The following is a 25,399-nucleotide window of genomic DNA, read 5'->3' as shown; positions in this document are numbered from 1 at the left end:
ATATATTTCTTTATTACAGAAGAGTGGAAATGATGCATAAAATTAACTCAACCTTTTATTTCACTCCCAGGTGTGTGCACATCCTACCAACACTCTCTACGTGCTGGGTGAATAGGAGGGGCTGAAAGGAAAAGGAACATTGGGTGCCCTGTTATTCCCTTTCTTTCCATATCATATTATTCAGCATAAGTAGTGTCCAAAAGAAGTAGCATGATCCAGAAAGGATATGATAAGGTTTTTTGGCATTTGTATCTCTTAGGCCACCACTGCCTGCCTTCTGTGTTTGAAGCACGTTCTAGTTCAAATGGAAAGTGTGATGTCTCAAGAATGTCTTTCTCCTGGCTCTCTACGTCCTATATGTAACAGCCTTACCTTATATTGGCTCTGAGTTCCTGTGTATTCCTGTGCACTGTGGGTTCATCAGCATTCTGAGTTTTGTGGGGATCATGGATGCTACAAGCAATGAGGAGGCTATGAACAGTGGACTCACATATTGTACAAGGCTCTTGTCCCTTTGAACTTTATTTACAAAACACAAGTTCAAAGATAAAGTTACTAAGAATTTCAGGAAGGAAATAGAACCCTAGGCTAAGCCCAGAATCCATCTGAGCGCGGAACCTTGCTTGATTGCCCAAATCACATGCCTATGAAGCTACCTCTTTAGAAAGACTTAAATAATTATATCCTCTGGTTATACTAAACAATAAAGTTTTGACTAGATGGCCTAGCTGTAATAGATGTTGCATTTTATTTGATTTCATTAATTAATTTATTCATTCATTGACAGAGGTCTCTCAGCTCCACCTTTCCCCACCACCAAGGATAGTGAGAAGTGTCTTTATCTCAAGCCGGGAAGAGGTCTCAGATGGACACATGACATGCCACTGCACTTGGGGTCTTTGTGATCTGGCGCCTGATCGTGCCTGGAAAAGGTAGAAATAGTCAAGTGTAAAGTAAGAGAAATAATAAAGAGCTATGATTGGAAAAATCTAAGACTCCCATTCATGGTGGAATATTTCAATGGTCATTGCTTTTCACAGACAATATGTGGCCAGTGGGGATCATGCAGGCAGAAGTAAATTCTGTCCCAAATGACTGTCTGGAAAAGTGAAGGGACTCCAACAGTGAGAGTCTGTGTGTAGACTGGATCAGCAGGGGAAACAGTCAGGCAGGGGTCTCCTCCAAGGGACCTACCAGACACACTGTGAGGGATCAAATTAGCCATGAGAAAATGTGGAATTGGAATGCCAAAATAATGTGCGAGCCACAGCCAGTTTGTAATCCCAGGTGGAATAGTCACTACCTTTAAGCTCCCTCACCAAGATATCATGTATTTTTAAAGCAGATGCCTCTTGATTTATGAACCACAGACTGCTATCTCATTTTCTGAGAGACAAGACCTTGACCCTCAGTGGCAAATATGTAGTGGTAACCATGTTGTTTTCAATTTAGAAAAGCCTAGGAGGAACTATAGATTATTTTAAGAGACTCTTTCAAACATCTCTGCCTTCTATGCTCCAATTACACTTAATATAGCTCACCAGCCTTGGTAATGATTCAACTCTATTCCGGACCAGAGAGACAAGGCATGAGCACACCACTTCTTTCAACACTCCCTGTGCAAGTTTAACAGTGATTTCTGGAAGAGGATAAAACTACTATTGTTGCCATTATCAAATATCTGTGGAATTCCAGATTAACAATACAGGAAATAAAAAGTCTCCTTCTAAATAACAGGCTTTTTCTTGTTAATATTTTGTTTTCCTAAACTGAGGCTCTCATTAATTATGAATTTGTAGCAAAGCCTGAATGCCTGCAATCCAATTAGACAACTTGTACAAAAATCTAGTTGTCAAACTTTTCTTCTTAAAGTGAGATTTACTCTAAAGCACCATTTAGATTGTAATCTCCTCCAGGGCAGGAGCTATAAATTCAGGATTTTTTAAATACTCCAGAGCATGAAGGATTGTATTCTGTGCATAGTAAATAGCCAGTATAGGTGGACCACCTGCCTATAAGTTCTGCACAAAGTAATGTGCTGCTCTATGAAAACTCAGAGAGAATAAACAGGAGAGGGAAAATATAAAAGATTAATGGCCATTCTCATTGTAGCAGATGTTTAAGAAGGATTGGGCATAGCCATTCTCTGTCATATCACACAAAGCATTTTGTACTACTTACTTCTAAGTTCTGTTTGCCCTAAGGTGCCTGCTGTCCTATTCTTTAAGATGACAAGGAGATTTACTGCCAGAAATTTGATCTGTTTTATTAAATGGTACAGAGCTACAGACTCTTATGGTTTTTATACATATATACAGTGAGAAGGAGAACAAGTGTGTGAATTTTTAAAATATCAGTGAGTGAAGATCTATGCCACTATTCATTTAGTGGGAAAAAAAAGTATATGTGGAAATTAAAATGTATAATGTCCCTGGATTCAGTAGGCTAACAAAAAAACAGGGTGAAAATAAAACAAGGAAAAATTTCAAGGCTTCATATTTATACATGGCATTTAATTAGAAGACTTCAAAAACAACATTCCCTTTGTCAATAGAATTAATTGGTCAGACTTCTCATTTTCTAAACTGTCCTTGAGAATTTCCATGCTCTATCATTCTTTCTGTTTTCTCAGAAATATTTTGGATCCTGCAAATTTGGTAAGCTTGAATCAGACATTAAAGTGTGTGTGTTTATCTTTAAGTGTTGACTGATTAAATTTTGCCTCCTCAAAATGAAAGGGGTAAACCTCTACAATAGAGGCCAGCAAACTTTTTTTTATAAAGAGGCAGACGAAAGTATTTTTGGCCCTGAGAGCTATATGTTCTCTGTTGTAACTACTCGTCCCCGCCATTGTAGTGTGAAAGTACAAAGATAAAATGAAAATAAATGGGTGGCTGTTCCAATAAAATTTTATTTACAAAAACAGGTAATGGAGCAGATTTGGCTCATGAAACTGTAGTTTTCTAGCTCCTGCTCTATAGTTATAATCTCACAAATGAGTGTTTCCAATTGCCTCTCCTTCAATGAGTATTCAGAAATGGAGGAGACACTTGTGTAAACTATAGAATCAGGTAAATCAAGGCAAATGATTCTAGAGATGAATTAATCCTGAATTCTAAACACCAATCTGGCTATGTTTTGGTGTCAATTTACCAATGATACTTTTATAGACATCTCTTGAGATCTTATAAAATTTCATAAGAAACACCTAACAAAAACTGTAAATCTAGACTCACATATGTTTAAAGCACATATAACTTATTTGTATTAAGAAAGACATTTATAGTGCAGATAGCACCTGCTTTTATGCCAAGTATCCTGTATACATATAATAAATAATATTAAATGAAATACCTTTAATTCTCATTCTCCTAGTATTTATTTTAATGAATGGCATTGAATATTTAAATAATTAAATCTATTCTTCAGTTCCTGTTTGCTCTCCCCCAGTGTCCTAGACTAATGGTGTGAGGTCGGGATTCTTGGCAGGGCAAGAGCAAGAAGACAACACTTGATGGCTTTATTTTTTGTATCAACATTAAAATATTACATAATATTGAAAACATATAAAGCACATTCATTTTTTCACTTGCTTTTTTCAAATACATATACATTATTAATCTGTGCTGCTTATCCCATTTGAATGAGCACCACTGGGTCACTACTAAAAATAGCTCAGGTCTTAAATTGTCATTTTATATCTCATATCTAAAGAAATAGACAACAAAAAGTTATATGTTACAGAAGGATAGAGAAATTGTAAAAAAATAATTTGGCAAAAGATGTAAACATACTGAGTCAAAGAAAACATTAGAAAAGGGAGGCACAGTTTCATATAAACTTGGATTACCAGCAGAGATATTGCCATGTAATTCTATCCACACTATTGAATACTCTTCAGAAGGCTATCTGAATCTTATATTATCGGAAACAACAGAATGGCATAAAAGCTGGTCTTTTACATAGATTAAAAAACTGTGTGTGTGTGTGTGTGTGTGTGTGTGTGTGTGTGTCCCCAGCAAGTGTAAATCAACTGCACTTTCACTTTTTTTATTTTTCACTTTGTCATGCTTACCCATCTTCTAGTTAAAGTTCTAATTCATGTGTATACCTACACAGAAGCCAGAATTTGAATAGACTCCACATTAAATAATGAACTAAATATATTTCAGTATTTGTCAGGCCCCAGTTGGCTAGCTAATATTCAAATCAAATTCAGAATGCTCATGAAAACCAAATGCAATCTAAAGAGCAACATCTTAATCCTATGAAATTGTCTCTGATTTTTTAATTGTAAAATTATGTTATTTTATTAGAATAATAAATAATTCATAAGGCATATATATGATGAAAATAAAACCTGTACCTCTGTAGTTACAAAAAAGCACACATAAAGTTAGAGCTTAATTTTCTTACCCAAAGTTTTCTCTACTGTTTTGTTGATCTGATCATTTATGGTCTTCAATCTGCATATATATTTGACATCATTTGTGAATGCTTTATGACCTATTCCAAAGTCTTTAAGTTGGTTTTATATGTTATATATAGCTCTTCTGCATCGAATTGTTTGTAATAGGCCTGAAATTCATTCTCATACTAATGTCCTTGTATTATCTTTCCAGTGTCTAAGCATAATGTTCTTTGTCACCATTAAGTTTAATGAGAGCTATTTGGCATGTTCATGAAAAACGTCTCTTCTTCTCTTTAGAAAATTTGATAGCCAGAGAAAAAACATGACTGGGATTTTATTTCCCTGTTGCCAATGGTGAAACTAATACAGTAAAATATCAACTCCCAACTTACGTTTTTAAAAAAAATAGTAAAGATGAAACAATAAGGATGTCTTCAATAAGAAAAGCATAAAGAATGCCTTCAAAAACAATTTTTCACCTTTGAGAGGTTCAAATCCACTTCATGATAAACAAAAACAGGAATAGATTCATTTGGATTTTTGTTAATCAAACATTGTTATGTTCCTTTCTGGTTCAATATTCTAGATTCATGTAAACAAAATTTTCACATTTGCTAAAATCAGAAGGAAAAATGTTTTCTTGCCAAGAGCAGAAAACATGGGTAAAGACAAATGACTTTTCTTTTGTTAAGTTTGTTTCAAATGCATACATGGAGAAAATCAAATAAGATTTATTAAATATGAACCATAAACAGACATTAGAATCAATGAGCTACCTATTAATTTTTGGTTGGATAAAGTGTTAAAGAAATGACTTAAATTAGTAAACAATAACAACAGGATCATATTAAGGCACTATCCAAATCAATCAAGTGAAAAATGATATTAAAAACATCACCACCACACAACAAACAATGAAAACACTCCTATCATTTTAGGTCCTTATGGATGTTTTTGAGTGTTCAGCAACTTCTATATAAAATCAATAGTATGGAAATGAAATACTTAGTTATCTATAAATAACTGCATATTTCTGAAAAACTTTTACCAATTCTTGAACTTTAAATAAAGAGGGAATTAGACATTCATGTGAATTAAAGCAGCAGGAGGTACAAATCAATTGCAGTAAAATAGTCCAGCAAAATGGATTTCTGAAGGACTTCAATTTTAACACAAAAGCAATTAGGTATAATATTAAATCCAGGAATATAAGTGATAAAGAAACTAATGTAAACAGCTCTATGGAACTTGAATAAAACAAAAACTACAGGTGATAGTAAAAGTTATCTTTATTGGATAATTTATATGTGTCAGGTATATTCCTAATCACTTTATTATATGTAATCCTCATTTCAGTCCTGAGATAGGCACTATCATTGTCTGTATTCTAGAGATAGAATCCAAAAAACAGATATTTTAAATAACTTATGAATATTCCAAAGTAAGTGGGAAGTAAATGGGGAACCAGGATTTGAAAGCGGAAATATCAAAAAGTGCATGAAAAGATTTTAAAGAAATTTTAACTTCTTGTAAATAATATTCACTGTAGGAAAGTAAAGCCATTTTATCTCTCTCCCAGTACTTCATCAACGGTCTGGACTGGAACACATGTTTCCTGGAATAACAATCCACTGACTGGGCCTCAGGGAATACAAATACCCAGCCTGCTGGCCACTAGAGCCAAGCTTCCCTTAAGGACTTCCCCAGCTGCAGAGCTGAAGCCACTGTTGTTCCTGCATCAAAAACTAAATTCTCTCTCTGTCCACGCCTGCTTCCTTCCATCTCAGCCGGTGTTCATCCTGAGTGTACATCCCAGTAAATGTGCTCCACAGAAAAATCCCTCTCAGAGTTCATTTCCCAGGGAACTGACCTATGGCAAGTATCAAGACGTTAGTGTGGCAGGGCATGTCTGGGCAAAAGGAAGAGGAGGAGGTGGCTCTGGTGTTCAGTAAGGAGGAGCCATGAAAGGGGAATCTGTGCAGTCAGAATGGTGCCTGCAGGAATGCATCATGGCTAGCATCTTGATGAGTCCTGGAGGCAGAACAGAAAATAAATATCCAGAAGTCTCCCTCTCTTTCCATTCCCCCACTCACATGACTTTCATCGGTAGGTCAGGGAGCTTGCGCAGTATTTGTGAAGTACTATGGCGCATTTAGCCTTCTGAGCAGAAAGACAAGACAGCAGATCTTAAAGGGTATTGCATAACAATAGCCAGCACACTTCAGAAAACAAGTGACTTAACTGGTGCTCCGTCTCATGTTATTTGAGAATGACAAGGCTCACTGGGGTTTATAAACTAATTAGTCTCAGTAACTCCAGATGTATGCTGGAACTCAGTTATCTTATCCTAGATAAAGTGAAAATAGAATAGAAAACTTTGAGTAATATACGGTCAGAAGTCTACCTTTCGTCAGTTACCTCCAAATGTCATCCTGGTTTGAAAAATAGCTAAGCTGAATATAAACCCTTTATTATCACCCACCAAAATAAGTCAAGAGTTGAACAACAGGCCAAAATACAATAAAAATGAAGGTGGATTTAGGGCCACAAGACATGTTATAGAGAGAGGGAAAGTCAAAAAAGCATAAGAATAAATTTGGTTACTTCCCTCTAACATTTATTTTTTAAATAAAACCTTCTAGTTTTATTTTAAATTTAAAAAAATATTTTTGTTCTTTTTCTTTTTTTATTTGAGACAATTGGGAGAATGAAAAATGAAGAAGAGGAAAATGTTTGAATGAATATTGGTGGATGGACAGATATAGCAACCACATATTGCTTAAAGACAGGATTTATCTTTCTTTCTTAATAACCTTAAACTTCATTGTTTGTTAAACAACTTTAAAAAACCTTTAAAGAATATTAGTACTCAGTGAATTTATTTAATTTAATATTTTTCTCCTTTTCTTTAACTCTACAACCATTCTGAGATTAGATCTGCTTTTTGGCAGTTTTTTGAGTAAATGTGTTCTCTTTCACACAATCCCAAAGGCATCCTAGATGGTATAATTTATCTGTCTTGGACTCTTTGTCAGAAGATGATAGATAGATGATAGATAGATAGATAGATAGATAGATAGATAGATAGATAGATAGATAAAGATAAAGCAGAACAGATGCATTAGCAGAGTTCTGGACAGAAGCTGATACTATATGCAATCCACCAGCTTGCTCCTCTCTTCATTAACTAGGGACCACCTGAATTTTCACAAGGATATGTGAAAAACATACGGACTTCAATTTGCTACAAGCTAAAACTATATTATTAATTTTGAAGAATAACAGTTACATGTAAGTTCTAATTTCAAAAACATCTTGCACATTAGTCACAGCTGAAAACTAAATTCATTCATCTAATCGGTTGGCTGGCTATAGTGGCTATACCACTGAGATGGGTAAAACAAGATGATGTTTTTAGTGGAAGATAGCCAGCAAGAAAGGGGAACATACCAGGATAGGGTGCTACCTTGTGAACAACTGAATATTGTAATAAAGACAACTCAGAACCCTGTAATTTTCCTCTTACTCCAAGCAATGCTATTCGGATTAAGGTCACAATTGAGGCAAGTCTTGACACCAAAAGCAAAGTTTGGCCTCGTTAGCCAGAGTAAGGGAAATGTAAAGGGCCAAGTGAGGTTTTCCTATGTGCAAGAGGGTGGGCAATGCTCCTGTTGAGAAGAGTTGCTAGAATTTGAGCTTGTCTGAGCTGAAAAGAATCTGAGAAATCATAGATGACTTCCTCTTTATTGCACAAAGAAGGGAACTGAAGCTCATGGATAGAGTTAAACAGCGAATGACAAGACTGATCTAGAACTGGGCTTCCTGAAATGCTTCCTTCCTTGTGTGAAAGAAACCTCAGCTGATCCCACAGTATCTACCTCGTCTGCAGTGAGTCCAGTGTTTTGTACCGGGAGGCAACACCTTGTGACCATTTTGGTCAGCTTATCTATAAAATGCTGTAAGTATGACTGCCTCTCTATTCACTTCAATGGCTATTGTGATGATAAGAAATAAACCATATGAAGCAGATTTATAAATGTTAAAGAACTGTACACAGTTATTGAATTGTTATTGCTTTTAATGGTACCTCATTCTCCTCCTGTCCTGTGTAATGCCTGTTGGTTCAGTGTGAGGAATTTCTCTGGTTTTACTGCATTAATCAGGAGAGAAATTGATGGATTAACCCTTCTTATAAGATTAAGAGGGGACCTCATTTGTGGTTTGAAATCTTCTTCTAAAATAATATAAAGAACCATTGTGCCTGGCCAGTGTGGGTTGCATTGTTCACCTCCATATGTTTAATGGCTGTGCCTCAGTGCTGTTCAGTACGCTGAACCATTTCTCTGAGAGAACATTTAGTCACCATTCACTTAAAAAATAGGTGAGCAAGCTGGAATAGGGTGGCTAAGTTTAAAGTCCCAGTTAACTGAAAACACTTGTTTTGAAAAATATTATTTATGCTCATTGTTTAGACCAAGAGAAAAGCACAAAGAGAAGGAAGGAAGGAAGGGAGCAAGGATTTCTTCTGCACCACATCAGCTCTTCTAGTTTAAACCTGTATTCCCAATTCTAAACTAGCCTAGATCTTTCAGGCAGTTTAAAATATTGACTAAATAAGAAATGTATTCATTATCACCCATAAAAAAATCCCATAGGTTAAGTCTTTATTTGTAACCTAGATACAATTTCCCCTATTACACTCCCAGTCCCTCCCCTTTCTCCCCAGTTCTGTTCTCACCCTCACCTGTCCTTCAGCCAGCAAGTCCCTGACTCACTAGTACCTTAAGGACATTTTCTTTCTTGGTCAGGTCATTCAGAAACATGTACGGATGTTCAAAACATGATGTATTTTATAAGTGACATTTTTACTGCATTTTTTTCCCTCAGAAGTTAATTCAGTTTTACTGTTGAAGAAAACTGTCATTTCACTGCAGAAAAAAAAAAAAAACACTTTGCTGTGAAAATGGCAACATTTCTCCCTAGGGCAAAACGGTGGCTTGTGAATCGTCTCAAAAAGAAAACTGAGACGTGACATGAAGTCATCATTTTCATATGAGCTGCCTATTTGTCCTACCATTCTTTTTTGACAGAACGTGAATTTTGTAAGTTCAAGGATAAAGCAATTTCTAAGAAAAGTCCTGGCTTTCTTGGAAAATTGATCACAAGCTGTATTTGTTTTTTTAATATTCTGAATACAGGACCAGGAGATACAGCAATCACATCAGAGATTGATAAAAACTGGAAATATTAAGCTCATCACCTTTCTAAGTATGCACTTGAAGAAGGAGAATATATAACAAATCATTTATTTTTTCATCTTCTTATTATCCCCTTTCTCATGCAAGACATACTATTTTTAAACTGGGTTATATTAAAGATAGAATTTATTGCATCTATTGTAGTGGACTAAAGGGTGGCCCCTGGAAAAATAAAGATGTTGAAACCCCAATCCATGGAAGTGTGACTATTACTTTATATAGCCAAAGATGAGTTTAAATCAAGCTCTCGAGAGAAATAGTCTGGATTATCCATATGGGTCCTAAAAGCAATCACATGTATGTGTCCTTATTAGAGAGAGATAGAAAAAGAGGTAAAATGTGACCATGAAGGCAGAGACTGCAGTGATGTGGCCAGAAACCTAAGGAACTGGAAGAGGCACCGAACAGATGCTCCCTTAAGTGTGGCCTGAGCAAGTCTTGTTTTCAAATTTCTAGCCTCCAAAACTGGGGAAAAATGAATTTCTGTTGTTTTAAAACACCAGGTTTGTGGCCGTTTATTACAGCAGCCCTAGGATATTAATAAACCTATTAAATGAACTAACTCATTGAAATGACTGAAATTTTAGCATGGCGTACCAATAGCCACCTGCTGTAAGATTCAATAAGAAAGCAACTGAATTCACTTATTTTCTCTTCTACACATGATGTAATCTATATCATGACATATGATTTGCTTGCTCCAGGGTGATTGAGTACTTGCCCATGGATTGGAAATGGAATTGTGTCATTCCATGTCTTATCCCTCCTTAAATATCATGTTTAGAACTTGCCCAAGAAAGAATTCTTTCTTCAGTGTACAAAAATAAACTGTCCTTTTTACTTTCACATTGATTTACTCTGATGATGCAGTAAGTTTCCATTGTGATAAAGGCAATTTTAAGTCAGTTTTGTTCTTTCAAAAGAACAACTATAACTGTTTCTGTACCTTTTTCCTTCCATGGTGCCTAGAGAATCATTTGTGATCATGTTATTCATGTACTCCCTCATCTCCTGCATTGAGTAGACAAATTAATATGTGAAAACAGAGACTTTTAACACAGGAAATAATCCATTCCAGGAACTCTCAAACTATCTGGATTCAAGAACCATCTATACACTTTGGTGGTCCCAGAAAATACTAAGAATTCTTGCTCTGCTGTATGTCCTTTGGTAACTATTCTGTATGAACCTTGCTATAAATCTAAATAGTGTTTCTTAGAGCAAATTAAGAGATAAGGGTGGGAAAGACAAGTGTTAAAAAAAAACTATTTTTAACCAGACGATGGCTGTCCTGGGTGAAAGAACAAAAAAGCCCTTCTCTGATCTGCTGTTATGCTGAGGGTATTGATTCTTTCTGAACAACAATTAACTAGAAAATATGAACGTAAGTTAAACATATTATTTCATGTGGTTCACTAGTTTATGTTCTTAAAACTCACTTTATTCCAATTTCCATGAGTTAATAATTCCGTTTTGCTAATAAGAGTACTTGGCTATCCACCTGTGCTAAACATTTTGCAAGTTGTGTTTTATAGAATCCAAACTTAATATCAAATGTATATGGCAAGTATTTCAAATGTAATTAAATATTCTTCATGGTGACTGGAGTTCAAACTTTTAGAGATCAAGAGAAACATGATTCAAAGAATGTGCAAGGAAAAACCAAGCCAAAGGAGAGAAAATGTTGTTAAACAGGAAAAAGATTGTTTATATCAACTCTAAAGTTTATCTTCTGGAGAATGTGCTTAAAATAATCCTTGTATATAATCCTACAATATGTGTATATATAATCTTTGAACATGAGAACTCTAAATAAACTGTTTAACTTATTTCCAAGTGTTTTGTGGATATATATATTGGAATTTTCTTGAATCCATTTCCTTGACACATGATTTATCATAGATACTGTTTATTTTAGAATTCTGTAATGAGTTATTGTACGTAAAAACAACTGCTATGCCATTCCACGGTGGACTCAGGACTCAAATATTTTCAAATCTAATATTAAATAGGGATTGAGTTTTAAGAAACCCGCCATCTGCATGATATTTAGAGCTAGGTGACTCAGTTATATATACATTTTTTTTCTTCAAGGAAGTTGACATAAAGCTAACTTTGCACTTCAGAAAGTTTAAGAGAGAAGAAAGTGAAAGGCACTTGATATGGAAGGCTCCAAAATAGAGGTTGGTGTCAAAAATTCTCACAGCTAGCTTAGATATCTTAGCAGAGAAAGTGGAAATGAAAGTACCTGTGAAACATGTAAACGAATGAAAGGATTAGGTATTTAGAAGTCATGCAGTCTCTAGCTGCAGAGAGCCATAGAGGTCATTCTGGACAAAACCTTTCACTTTAGAGAAGACGGAATTGAAACAATGTCCTCAGCCTATACTTGCAACTTTTGGAACTGTGGATCTTGTTCTATAGACAAATGTACTTCGTCAAGGAATAATTATTCTTAAAAAAAGTATGAAACATTTATTGAGTCCAAGACCCTCTGTAGGTACTGGGAAAATGAAAGCTAATAATACCCAACCCCTGTTCTCCATGAGTTTACTGTCTGTTAGAGATGGAGAGAGAAACATGAATAGAAATAACTGCAATGACTTGCTGTAGGAATAATAAAGAAATCCGATTAAATTATAATCTAATATAATGAACATTCTAAATAGGGAAGGCAGAAAGCATAAGAAACATAGACAAAGACAAAAAGGTCAAGTCTTTTTTGCCATCTCTTTCTTTCACCTAAATTCTCCTCTTGCATTTTATCCTTTCAACTGAATAAATTCTTCAGCTTTTCTCCCTGTTTCTCTCTGGGTTCTTTGCACACCTCTCATTCTCTCTGTCTCTCTCTCTTTATCTTTCTGTCTCTATCTCTGTCTGTCTTCCATTTAGCCTTCTGCAACTTTTAGTCAGTGGTTGACAATTTACAGGATATTCTCAGTCTCCATTCAAAAGCTCTCCTCCGCTTTCTGCCTGGGCTGTGACTTGGGTCTTCTCTTAGGACATATTACATCTCTTGTTGCCTTCTTGAGTGGGCTTCATTCCCATACACATCAATTATTACAGAATTAGGAGGAGAGATCAGTGTCCTTTTTCATTTTATCCCTGCCTCCAGAATTTTACACAACTTGTCATCTTATTCAAATGTAAAAAAACAAAATCACTCTCTGAGGCTCAGATCAGGTTACTTCTCTATCCTTCTATTTGGTCTCTAGCAAATGCCCACTGAACTGAATTTATGAAATGAAAACTTCAGCATCTTTGTCCCAACTTCTGGTACCTTTATTGAAAAGCTTTGGATAACATATTGATCTCTTAATTCTTTTTCTCCCCTAAACCAATTAGTTATTCCTCCACTCCCATAAAAATAAATGCATAATAAGGCAACAATAGAAAACAAAGTGGATGTTTTATGTACATTACTTACTGAAATGATAATGTATTGGCTATGTAGGGTTAAATAAAACATATTATTAAAATTAATTTTGCCTATTTATTTTTACTTTAATGTGGCTACTAGAAACTTCAAAATAACATAAGTAGCCCTCATTTTATTTCCTTTAGACAGTGTTGATCAAGATCTTTCTAATATTTCTCTTTCATTAATGTAATTATTGATGCAGATGAGTTACAATCCATGGATTTATTTCTCCCGTTGTATTAATAATACTTACTTTTTATATAATAAACATTTATGTTACTTGCAAAAATTATTTCAGAATAATTCTACCTTCCCTGTGAACTCAATATTTTATGTCAGTAGTGTTATGTCTACTAATGCCTTTCTCATAAAGCCTGCATTGTTAGATATTGATTTATGTTTAGTGATAGATTAGATTATCATTCTTCACACTTTCCTAGCAATTGAGTCAAGTCCCCACACCATTCCCTATGCACTGTCCTCTAAACGCATCAGGGTACACTCTCTAGCCATGGGATATGCTTTGCCAATGGGATTTTAGCAGACATAATGCAAGCTGGAGTTGGACAAGGATTTGCATAGTTGAACTGGGAATGCTGGGCCCAGGAGGGAGAAGAGAGAATTCTAGAGCAGAGCCAAGTTGCAATAGCTATGTTCAGTCAAGGTCAGGCAACTCCCATTTGTAAAGGGGAGCCTAGCAGACATCAACAGAGCTGAGCATCTGACCCAGAGGTCACTTGTAGACACTTGAGCTAAATGAAAATATATTCCCTTTTACTACTGAAGTTTTGGGTTGTTTGGTTTTTTTGTTATTGTGTCCTTGATTAATTGATATACTACAGCAATTGCTTTTGGTTACTATTGCCTGGTAGGTGTTTGACATTATTTTATAAAACAAAATGAAAGCTGCGTCCTTATATTTTAGGTTTCTTTCTTACAAATAGCTGGAATTCCAAAATCTGACCTAAAATCTTTTTTTACCTTATTTGTGAATCCATTTACATTGTTTATGTTTACTAATATTAAAATTTTCATATGTTTTTACTATGCAATTTATTCAATCTACTCTATTTTTCAACTCTCAGTTTTGTTATTCTGAGGATATTTTATTTTTGTGTTTGCTTGCTTTAGAAAACAATTTTATATTGATTATTAATTTTTCAGTTGTTTTCTTAACAGATTGAAAATATTATTCTATTGCTTCTACCTGCCTTTTGCTACGGAGTAATCATATGCCAGTCTAATCATCTTTTCTTTGTAAGAAATTCATTCTTCTCTTGAGTTGCTTTTAACATATCTCTGTCTTTGTTGTGCAACAATTTTACTACATTGTATAAATTCATTTTAAATTTATTCTGTCAAGGATTCTCAGATCTGAGAGTTGTTTTTAATTAATTATAGATAACTTGTCTTGTTGAATATTGTTCCGCACCATTCACTGTATTTTTTCCCTCCAGATACTCTAATTATATGTAAACAAGATAGTCTCATTCTATCCTCCATGTCCCACAAAATCTTCATTTAATGATCTTTTATTATAATTGTTTTTGGACTTTACGATTCATTCTTGATAATTTATGGCTGATCCACATTCTAATTGCTTGATATTCTCTTCAGTTTATTTAATAGGCTTTTATCTATTTTTCAATATTTTACTTTAAGAGTACTATATTTTTACATTTGATAGCACTACTTGATTCTTTTTCACATCTTCCATGTCAATTTTTAATACATCTTTTCTTTATCACAGTTTCCAAATTATTTTATTTCTTCAAACATTTAAAGCATTTTTTATATTATGTTTGTACCTGTTTATACTGTTAGTGTATCACTGGGGGTCTGATTGTATAGCTTATTGTTTCTGATGACTCTATTGCATTTTTTGGGGTTTACTATGAACTCCTTATTAGAGATTATTTGAGATCCATGATTAAGGAATGTTTTTTCCAGAGATGTTATGAGTTTGCTTTTGTCAGCCACAGGGTCTTTAATTATACCTTAGCTTTAGACTAAATCATCATTTGGAGAAAAGTAGTGAGTATGCTCTCCTAGTCCTTTGAGTGCCTGCATTAAAATATTCTCAAGGGAGACACGCTCCTCCTTTTGCCTTACTGAGAAACATAGCAGAGGGAAAAAAAAAAGTTTACTTTAAAGAGTGGATTTTTATTCTAACTTACTATTGATGTTTTCACATATCATAAATTCTAGTTTTAGGTGAAATCTCTGACCTAAACTTCCACCTAGCTGAATTTCATAGGTTTGTCTCCTATCCTTTCCAAACAAATACCATTAAAACCGTAAAGATTATACTTTCAAGGATAAGAGATGTCCTCATGGCAGATAAAGATCCCTGTCTTCCTTCTCTCCACTTGAAGAAACAGGAAAGAGCTTCTCTCTAAATATAGTCTGCCACACTATTGGAAAAATAAATATTCCATTTTTTTAAGTTGTTAACAAACTGGCTCCCATCTCAATCCTCAAATGGACCTGATCTCTTTTTAAATGCAAATCAAAAATCACATCACATTTTTGCTTAAATTATAAAGTTTAAATAGCCATTTTCATTATATTAAAATACAAGCTCCCTCACAGTATCTCTAAAGCTTTGCATGGCCTTAGTCCTGTTTGCTTTTTAAAATCTCACTGGAAATTATTCTCTTCTTTGTTAATAATTGTACAGACTTACTTGTCTCCTTTCGGTTCTTGATGCATCAACTTCCTTTCCCTTAGAGATTTTTGCACATTCTTTGTCTTGTGCTTTCCGTGTTCTTCCTCTTTCTGATTCCTTCACTTTCTATTATGCTCAGTCTAAATGTCATTTCCTTTAGGAGTCTCACCTCAACTACTAAAGCTAGAAATGTCTACTTTTATTTCTATAGCAGCATTTCATTCATTTCCTTTTCAGTTTGTAATAGAATTTTTTTTTTCTCGCTGCTCAATTAGACTAATTGAGTTCTTTGAGGACTCTTCCATCTGGTTTTCACCTCATCACTTCCCAAGGAAATCACAAGTACATAATATAAAGTTGCAAGGATTGTTTTCAACCAATATCATACTTGGGTCTCCTCAAAACATTCATACCTGTTGGTATTTTAAAACTGTTTATCCTATGTGTTACATGTCCATAGTTTATCACCTATAAGCAAATATGCACAATTTCTTTTTTCTATAATTCAGATATTCTGTATTTCCTTGTTTTTTTAATTGTTCTACTTGATTTTTTTTAATGTCAGTCAAATAAAACATGCCCCAAACTGAATGTTGAGGCCCCACCACTTTCTCTTTCCTAGATATGATATATATGTATTTGTTACATTATAACTGACTCTTATTTATCTTCTTGCATAAGCAAAAGTTTGGACTTATTCTTGGTTCTTCTCTTTTTCTTGACTGCCCTGTCTAGATCCATTCATAAATTCTATTAATTTTTACCTCTTAAATTGTTTGATTAAGTCTAGTTGCCTTCATATCTACCACAACCACCTTGATTCCTATTTTCATTATTTCTCAAGTTGTACTGTAATAGCTTCCTCTCTAATATATGGATGCATCCCCTTGGTGACTCGCTAATCAATTCTCTACATGGAAGCTGGCCTGATCTTTTCAAACACAAATACGAATTTATCACTACCACTACCATTCCCTTACTGGTTACAACCCTTCAGTACTCACTGAATTTAATAAAGAAAAGAAAAGAAAGACAAACATACACACAAAACAAAATGCTTCTTAACATGATCCTTGGATTTGCAAGTCATTGAGATATCATCATCACAGCATCATTTTGTACCGTAGTACTCCATGGACCCCACTTTCCATGCATTACAACATCAGCCTCCTTTCAAGCCCTTGTACCAACTATTATCATTCCAAAAAAGGCTTTTGAAATGTTCTCTATTTGAGCAGTCTTAAATCCATTCTACATGTAATTTATCCTTGATTATCATTTAAATCTCTATTTAATGTACTTTTTACTGCCATCATGGAGCCATCCTTGACCTTTCTAAGTCAAATTTCCATATCTCTCATTGTGCTATATACATGTCTCGTATCCCACTGATATTTCCATTTATGAACTATTATTTGATGTCTTTTTTCTACCATAAGGCCTAAAGCATTGTAAGGGTATGAATGTGTCTCTCTTTTTCACCCTAACCACTGTACCCCAAAACTTAAGCACAAGGTCTTGTTATGCAATAGGGCACCAGAAATATTTGTTAAATAGTGAATGATAAAGAATATGGGCTACAATCATGACTATGCAATGAAGCCCTCACAGAAATCTGTAAGATGAGCTTATCTCTCTCTTGCATTCTGCTTCTTTGTCTGAGAGAGCTTCCATGCTTAGGGAACTAGAAAGCTTTCATGTGCCAGAGAGTCAGGCCCCAAGCTCTACAAGGACAGAACTTCCTTTATTTGGGACTTGCTCTATATATATCTCTTCAACTGGCTATTAACTTGCATCCTTTACAGTATCTTTTATTAAACCAGAAAACCTAAGTGTTTTCCTGAGTTCTGTGAGCTGTTCTAGAAAATTAATTGAATCTAAGTTTGAGGTTATAGAAACCTCTGCACTACAGTTGGTTGGTCAGAAGCACAGGTAACAGCCTGGGGCTTGCAACTGGCATCTGGAGTTTGGGGTGGAGGACAGTCTTATAGGTTAGAGCCCTTAACCTGTGGAATCTGGAGTTGTCTTTGGGCAGATAGTGTCAGAATTGAGTTGAGTTCTCAGACACCCTGCTGGTGTTCAAGAATTGCTTGGTGTTCTTTGTGGGAAGACTACCTCACACACACACACACACACACACACACACTGGAATCTGTCCAGGAAACGGAAAGACATTGCTCAGTATAAAATGAGAATCAAGACCAGAAGCACAGAGATTATTTGGAAGAAAATTACAATGATAAAAAGAAGAGCTAGTGTTTGAAATAGGGTCTGAAGCTAGAATTGGAGAGGAAGATGCAAAAGAGGCAGAACCTTCAGAACTTGGGGCTTGATTGAATATATAAGAAGTAAAAATCAGATAAGATCATAGGAATTAAAAAACATACATAGAGAAAGCAAATAAGCAAGGAAGTTAAAAACAAAGCAATAAAAAACTCTTCCTGGCTTATGTACCTGGGTTACACTTTTTTTAGCATAAAAGGGAATAGAGTTGGGAAACAGATTTGGGGTGGGAATAACTTTATTTTTAAGCATCTGAATTTAATTATATGTGTAGTATCAAAGCATAGATGTTCAGTAGACAAACTGATAAGGAGCTTGAGCTCAAAAGAACAATTGGTGATATATACAAGAAAGTCATCGAAGTGTTGTGTCATTAGATATGAAGACATAGGAGTAAAGAAGATTACACAGAGAGGAACAGAATAAAAACTGGGAACAGCAAAATAAGTTGGTGATAGATAAACAGAAGCTAGATGAAGACACAAGAAAGGAATAGTCTTAAATTAAAGAGTAGAAAAGCTTGGTACCGTAGAACTCAAGAGAAGTTACAGTTTCAAACAGAAGAAAATGACTACTATCCTTAAGTTCTCTAGAAAGGTCAAATATGAGAAGATCTAAAAGAAGACCATTAGATTTGACAGTTAGGAGACTGTGGGTGACCTTTGGCTAGGCAGCCTATGTGGAACACTGCCAGTGAAAGCTTGATTGCAGTGGGGTGTAAACTGTGAAAGGAAGGAGAATCCTTTCCAAGTAATGTCTGAGGAGCTTGAGAGAAAGCCATTAGCTGTCATTAATGGGGAATGCAAACTGAAGAGTTTTTTTCTAAATTATTTTGCCATTATTCATATTTCATAATATTCTCAACTGGTAAGAAACTTTTCAAACATTTTCTGGATTTTTCATAGTCATATTTTGTTATGTTCCAAGTCAGGTTTACCTAACACATAGGCAATCTTAGGCTTTTTATATATCTGACCATTTCAAAAAGTACAGATAATTGGATTCTACACAACAAACCTAACTGGCTGTTAAGACAGCACGAATTCTACATGGGCTGTTTTGAGAACTAGGGTTTTTCATCATTATGACATGTGGTTCTAAGACTTGCTCAAAGTCCCAAATAGTCTATATAATTGGTATAAAGGCTTCTGGGCTCTGAAGGTTAATTATATCTACTTTAGTCCTTTGCTGGGTAGAGTCCTGGAAATAAATAGAAAACAAACCCCCGTTCCTAATTTAGTGACCATTCTATTGAGTCATATACAGGCAGTTATTATTTGATATTGCATTTGATGACACACAGAACATATTGGTTAAGACATAAGTAGTTTAAGGAGAATAAAGAAATCTTAGTGGAATCTGAAAACTGGTATTTTCTTTTAATACTAATAACATTATCATCAGCTTTTGGGGAAAAAGGACTCCATACTGATATAAAAAAAGAGATAATATCTGGCTTTTGATAATCCTTAAATACGCAAACTAATGCTGAGGTCCTTAGAAGAGAATAATTGATGTTAATGCTTAACACAATTTTCAGATTTCGGGTCACTGTATTCAGGGCCAGGGTCTTGATCCTCTAAGTGGCTATGATTAACCAGTGGTCTGAATTATGCCTGCTGGAAGATTTCATTTATTTTCTTGGCAGTTTTATTTCATCAGTTAGTTGGATTGTGTCCAGTTTATTTGGCAAAGATTTTGTAGAACCATGCTGTGTCCATTATCTTTCCCTGATAATGATTTAATCTCATTGTAAGAGTGTCAAGCTTCTTATTATGCTAAGCACACTAGTCCTGGATCAGGAAGGGTTGCTTCAATTTCCTATGACCTAATATTTAGCTAAATGAATAAAAAGTCTCTTCAGATCAACACAAAACTGTTAATTCATTTATTTTTGTGTGTATGTGTGTGTGTGTGTGTGTGTGTGTGTGTGTGTGTGTGTGTGTGTGTGTATCTTTAATGTTCAGAGTATCCCAATAGAGCATAGACATTAAGAGAAATATATATATAAGCAGTGGTTATTTAGCCTTTAAGGATTTACTGAACATTTATCTGTCCATTTTACATATAAGTTGAATAGGATTATTATGTGCATGGTAATGGACTAGACTCTCTGAATATAGAAAATGACTAAGGCATAGCACCAACATTTAAGGAACATATAGTCTGGGCTGCTGTAGGCACCTTTCTCTAAAAACACATCCATCCACTATTTTGGAGAGTGATTGTAAACTTCTTTGTTAAAACAAATGAATTACTTTTGTTGGGCTGCTACAACAAAAATACCAGAGGCTAGGTGGTTTATAAACTGAAATTTGTTTCTCAGAGACTTGGAGACTGGGGAGTTCAAGATCAAGGCACTGGCAGATCTGGTGTTTGCTGAGGGCCCACTTCCTTACAGACAGCCATCTTTGGCAGAAAGGGCTAGGGAGCTCTGTGGGGTCTCTTTTACAATTTTGTTCAAAAATGTATAATTAAGTTGAGAGAGACCAGCGCTCACCTCTATTATTTATCCTATTACCCCTTGGTCTTAGAGTTCCTAGTTTTGACCTAGGCCCAAAGGATAAGGTGGTCAATAAATAAAAATAATAATAATAATAAATTAAATAAATAAAACTATATGGTATGTTAGAAGCAATGATACATTCTATGGAAAATAAAGCAAAGATTATTTAGCTGGGGTACAAGGAAAGCCAGTGTAAGGGAGATTGGTGGCTGGGTTGCAGTTATAAATAATATACTGAGAGTAGGCATCATTTAGAAAGTAGAATTTAAGCAAAATTGTAAGTGACAAGGTTGTAAGCCATCAGAATATTTGGGGTAAAGCCACTAGGCAAAGGGAAAAGTGATTGTCAAAGCCCTAAGGTGAGAGTGTGGCTGGCAAGTTAGGAAACCACAAACAGGCCACAGAGATGAAGCAGAGCAAGAGCTCGATGGTAACTGATGTGTTGGTGAGTGGGCCACGGGTGCCGGAGCAAACATCTTTTCTTGGGAGTTTGGTCTCCCTGATGCCGCTGAAGCAAATCACATGCATAAGATCCTTGAAGAAGTATAGCAGAAAGTATACAGGAATGATATATGCATGCTAGACTCCTCTTGCCCTTGCTAATGAAAAATAAATTGTACACCGATTTGTTTCATTTCCATCTCTTAAAAATTGAAAATATGACTTTTAGCAGAATATTTATTAAAGCAAATGTCCATCATGACAAAACAATTTGGTGGTCTTCAAAAGTTGGTGGAATCTTACACATAACTCTTAAAATACACAAGGTTTAAAAGCTCTCCTTGCCTGGGTCGACCAGTGTCACTAAAAGCTTTCTAAGTGGAGCTATGGCAACCACGCTCATTCCTCAGGTAATAAGCATGTTCTCTAGTTCAGCTGCCTATCACACACATAGATGGATAAAGGGAACAAGGCTAGGTTTACTTAAAGAAGTGATACACAGAAGGTACAAACTACTCAAATTGTTTTGTTTTTGAAGATTATGGCCAATAACATAGCTTGGAGTGAGAAAAATACGGTTATGATATTTCAGTTTGTCTTATTGTGTGCTAGCTGTGAGTCCTTGGGCAAGGGGTTCAGCTACTCTAAGCTTCAGTTTTCTCATCAGTACTATGGGCATAACATTTGATGTAAATGGTAGTTAAATGAGATAATGTGCATGATGCATTCAGGAGAGTATATGAGTATACTGGCTACTAGAAACCATTTTTTATTCTATGCAGAGCAATGTTAACTACAACAACCAAAGTAAGATGCGTTGTTACAAAAGGAGCATCTTAATCGGCATGTTATTGGCAGTATGACATGATGTAAATGTTTCTGCTGATATAAATACTTTCTTATGCTTATTTTGTCCAAGCTGGCTGGAGTTGGTGGGGGCCACTTTAAGAAACAGCTCCACTACTTTCTGTGCTGCTTTAGCTCCGTGGATAAACACTGAATATCACATCATTTTGCAGAGCTATCAGCAAATCTGTGAATATTACTTTGTGTTTTCAGTAAAGCTTATTCTTTGTAACAGAACTTTTTGTACCACACTGCCAAAAAGCCAAGTTGATAGCCATTATCAAAATTGAGCATTAGTTAACACCATAAGACCAGACTCTTTTGCCAAATTTTCTATAAAATTTAAATTTAGGAGTATAGTAATCCAATGAATGGCTGTCGCATCTATGGTCATTTTTTAATTAGATCACGTTCATGACACTGCTGCTGTGAGTCAGTAATAACTCATCATCCGTGCCTCAGCCTCAGGACCGTGCTGGCATGAGGCCTTGGTCAGGCCATCATGTGCTCAAATATGTTCATGGGTTTCCTTATCAAAAATTAAATCATTAAATAAGAATCTTGGCTCCGATGACCAAACAATAAACAAAAATAAAGCAACAACAAAATAGCAACTCTGTTTACAAAAAGAATCCTGGCAGAAGGACAAAATTTATCCTACCCTAACTTCCAAAGCAAATTATCAACTTTTTAATACAAAAATGAACATTTATTTTTTGTGTTTATTTCCCTGCACAGCATTTTCATGTGTGTTTGCTGACAAAGGTAAATCTAAAAGTTGGTTTGCACAAAAACCTATTGTCCTTATCATTGTCTTTTTTACCTTTGGACAATAAAGACAAGGTCTATGAAATTACTGATAAATATTATCATTATAGTGAATTGCAGAACTTAATACATCAACATCATAGAGAAGAGATAGGTAATTGCCTCATTAAAGAATAAAACATAAAATACAGGGCCAGAAGACATTTCAAGTGTCCAGTTCATTCTCCCATTTTTCAACTGAAAAAATCAAACTCTTTTTTAAGTGGTTGCAAAGGTTCAAGCAAGCTCTTAATAGAGGAGATGGTATATTAACCTTGTTCTGACACCAATATTATTGTTTCTTTAGAGTACAGGCTTTTATTAAAAATTCCTTAGCAGTTGAGATGTTTTTGTGTTTAGACTTCATATTTATCTTTCACATTTGCTTCTTCAAACAAAAATCATGAGATAATCCCAGAATTTATTGAAAACATGTATAATATGTATTTTGCTGTCTAATTGTCAGTGTAGTATCTTTCTGTTTCCAGTATGTTTGCCCACAGTGCTGTAGGTGGAAAGAAACTAACCGTTCACGTGTGCTCACTCACCTGGACACCACGACTTGTCTGTGTGATCCGAACTATGTGGTGCTCCAAACTGTCCTGAGTGACTGCTGTCTCCTAGCTCCTATTGTACTGAGCCCAACCTCTTGCCACTCGCCTCGGGACATACCAGTAAGTTGCAAGACAAGGAGTTGGGGCAAGGAAAGTGACTTTATTCAGAAACCCAGCAGACCAAGAAGACAGAGAACCAATATCCTAAAGAACCATCTTAACTCAGGCTTGATTTTAGGCTTCTTTTATGCTAAGGAAGTGGGGAAGTAGGAGGGAATTGGGGTCAGGATTTGAACAGTCAGTCTCAGACATCTGGACATCAGCAAGAGTCTGAGGAGGGTTGTGAAACTCCTCATCCTTGGTTAGTTAACTCCTGTCATTTCACTGAGGTGTGTCTAGCCATGATATTCCTAAAAGTCCTTAACAATCCAGTCATCATTTTTGTACATACTTCCTTATCTCCTCCTTGGAGGTAGGGAGGCAAGTTTTGGGTAAGGGGCTATTTGCAACAGTCTTAAGCCAAGAGCATAATTCCTTTTGATGATTAACAATCCTACATGCAGCACTGAGCAGAATATTTTGACCCAAAGATTAAGGCCCCAAAGGATACAGACAGATACAATACAAAGACAGAGATGCCAATCTTTTTCACTTTGTTATACTATTTGGGGTGAAATCAGTGTGTATAATCATTGGAGAGTTTTGTGAATGGCTTAAAAATCCAGGGAGAAAACTAAATATTAAGATGATTCTCTGTTGCTTTTCCATGATCAATGGGCTCTTCTTCTCATATACAACCCATGAAGGAGAATTCTTCATTCTGATTAATCATTATCTTCCCTACACAGAACATACAGGGTGAGGATGCTGTTGGGGAATATCTGAGGGGAAGATTTGATGGTTTTGACCTTTCTACATGCACCAACTAAGTGGTTTGGAAGATCAAAGGAAAGCAGCTGGTTTTACAGATCTATAGCTATCTCTGCAGTTCTCAACTGGGGGTGAATTTGGTCTGCAGGGGACATTTAGCAATATCTGAAGACATGGTGTTTGATTGTTGCAACTGGGAATTGCCCGTGGCATCTAATGGGTGGAAGCCATGGATGCTGCTAAACATTCTACTATGCACAGAACAACCCTTCTACCCTGAGAATTATCCTACCCTCTTGGGGTATCAGTACAACTGAGGTTGAAAAACCTTGGTGTGACTTCAAATGTGAAACTTCTGCACATCTATTACTCACAACATTTTGGTCTTTTCAGGAAGCAGATTACAAAGGAAGCCTATGAGAACACTGTCTTGGACAAATCGGAACTTTGTGGTGCCTCAGTGAAGCAAACTTTAAAAAGCTACCTGACTTTCTAAATCATGCTGGTGAGGCACATCGCCAAAGGAAATCAAAAAACATTTTCAGAGTCCTTCTGAAAGTCTCCTAAAACTTTTACCCTCTTGTATATAGCTATCACAGTGATGGGGATACAAAAATTCTGGAGAGTCTAAAGTATGCTAGATTACTATCCTAGTCACTAAATGATTACTTTCCAAAGAAGCTATGTTTTTTTGCACTAGGACCAGGAGTGAGAAAAAGTTGGGCCACCTTTCCCCAACCCAGAGTTAACAGGGAATTGAGGGAATTCTAACAGACTGCATGGACAGCTCTGTTTCTCCATGCCATTGGCGTCTCAGGAGCCCTTTCTCTAGCCAGTCATCAAGATTAGAGTTAATGAGGGGTTGCGATGCCCTCCAGCCAACTTGACTGATGTCATTTAAAAGTTACCTCCCTATAACAGCCAGTGACATGGCTCTAGTGAGGCCATGATTGAATCCAATTAAAAATCTTATTTCTTCCATGCTGTGAGAGAAATCAGAAGCCCAGGCCTTTGTTCCAGTGTTGGTACACCACAGGGTCCTGTGGAAGGTGCGTTTGACACTGTCTAGTCCTGAGGCAGGCTGGCTTGCAAAAATCCCTCAGTCCCCAAGGCCAGACATTAGTTATTCTTTCACCTCAGAATTCACAGGTAGGTTTTTCACCTCCTAACAAATAATAAGATAACAAGAAATGAAAATGAAGAAAAATAGCACAAGTATTCATGTCCCATTGTAGTCATTTAGGGCTTTTATTACAAAAAAGGTATTTTCTGTGTTAGAAGGAAAAATGGTAAAATAGGTCATGCAGGAGTGAAGCTTTACAAATTGTAGGTGT

At 35.7% G+C, this 25,399-nt stretch overlaps 1 long non-coding RNA gene across 2 annotated transcripts in view; it reads right to left on the bottom strand.

Annotated features, from left to right (window-relative positions):
- Window positions 1–745: 745 nt before the first annotated feature.
- Window positions 746–25,399, bottom strand: part of LOC130683657 (uncharacterized) — a 44,468-nt gene continuing 19,814 nt past the window's right edge. For both annotated transcript variants that reach the window (XR_008997549.1, XR_008997548.1), the window contains one exon: window positions 746–923. This is a non-coding gene — a long non-coding RNA (uncharacterized LOC130683657). The remainder of the gene's footprint in view (window positions 924–25,399) is intronic.

Source organism: Manis pentadactyla, chromosome 4 (genome assembly GCF_030020395.1).
Source record: "Manis pentadactyla isolate mManPen7 chromosome 4, mManPen7.hap1, whole genome shotgun sequence".
NCBI classification, from domain to species: Eukaryota; Metazoa; Chordata; class Mammalia; order Pholidota; family Manidae; genus Manis; species Manis pentadactyla.
Note: the sequence above shows the minus strand (reverse complement) of the source record. Positions and strands in the feature narration are given on the sequence as shown.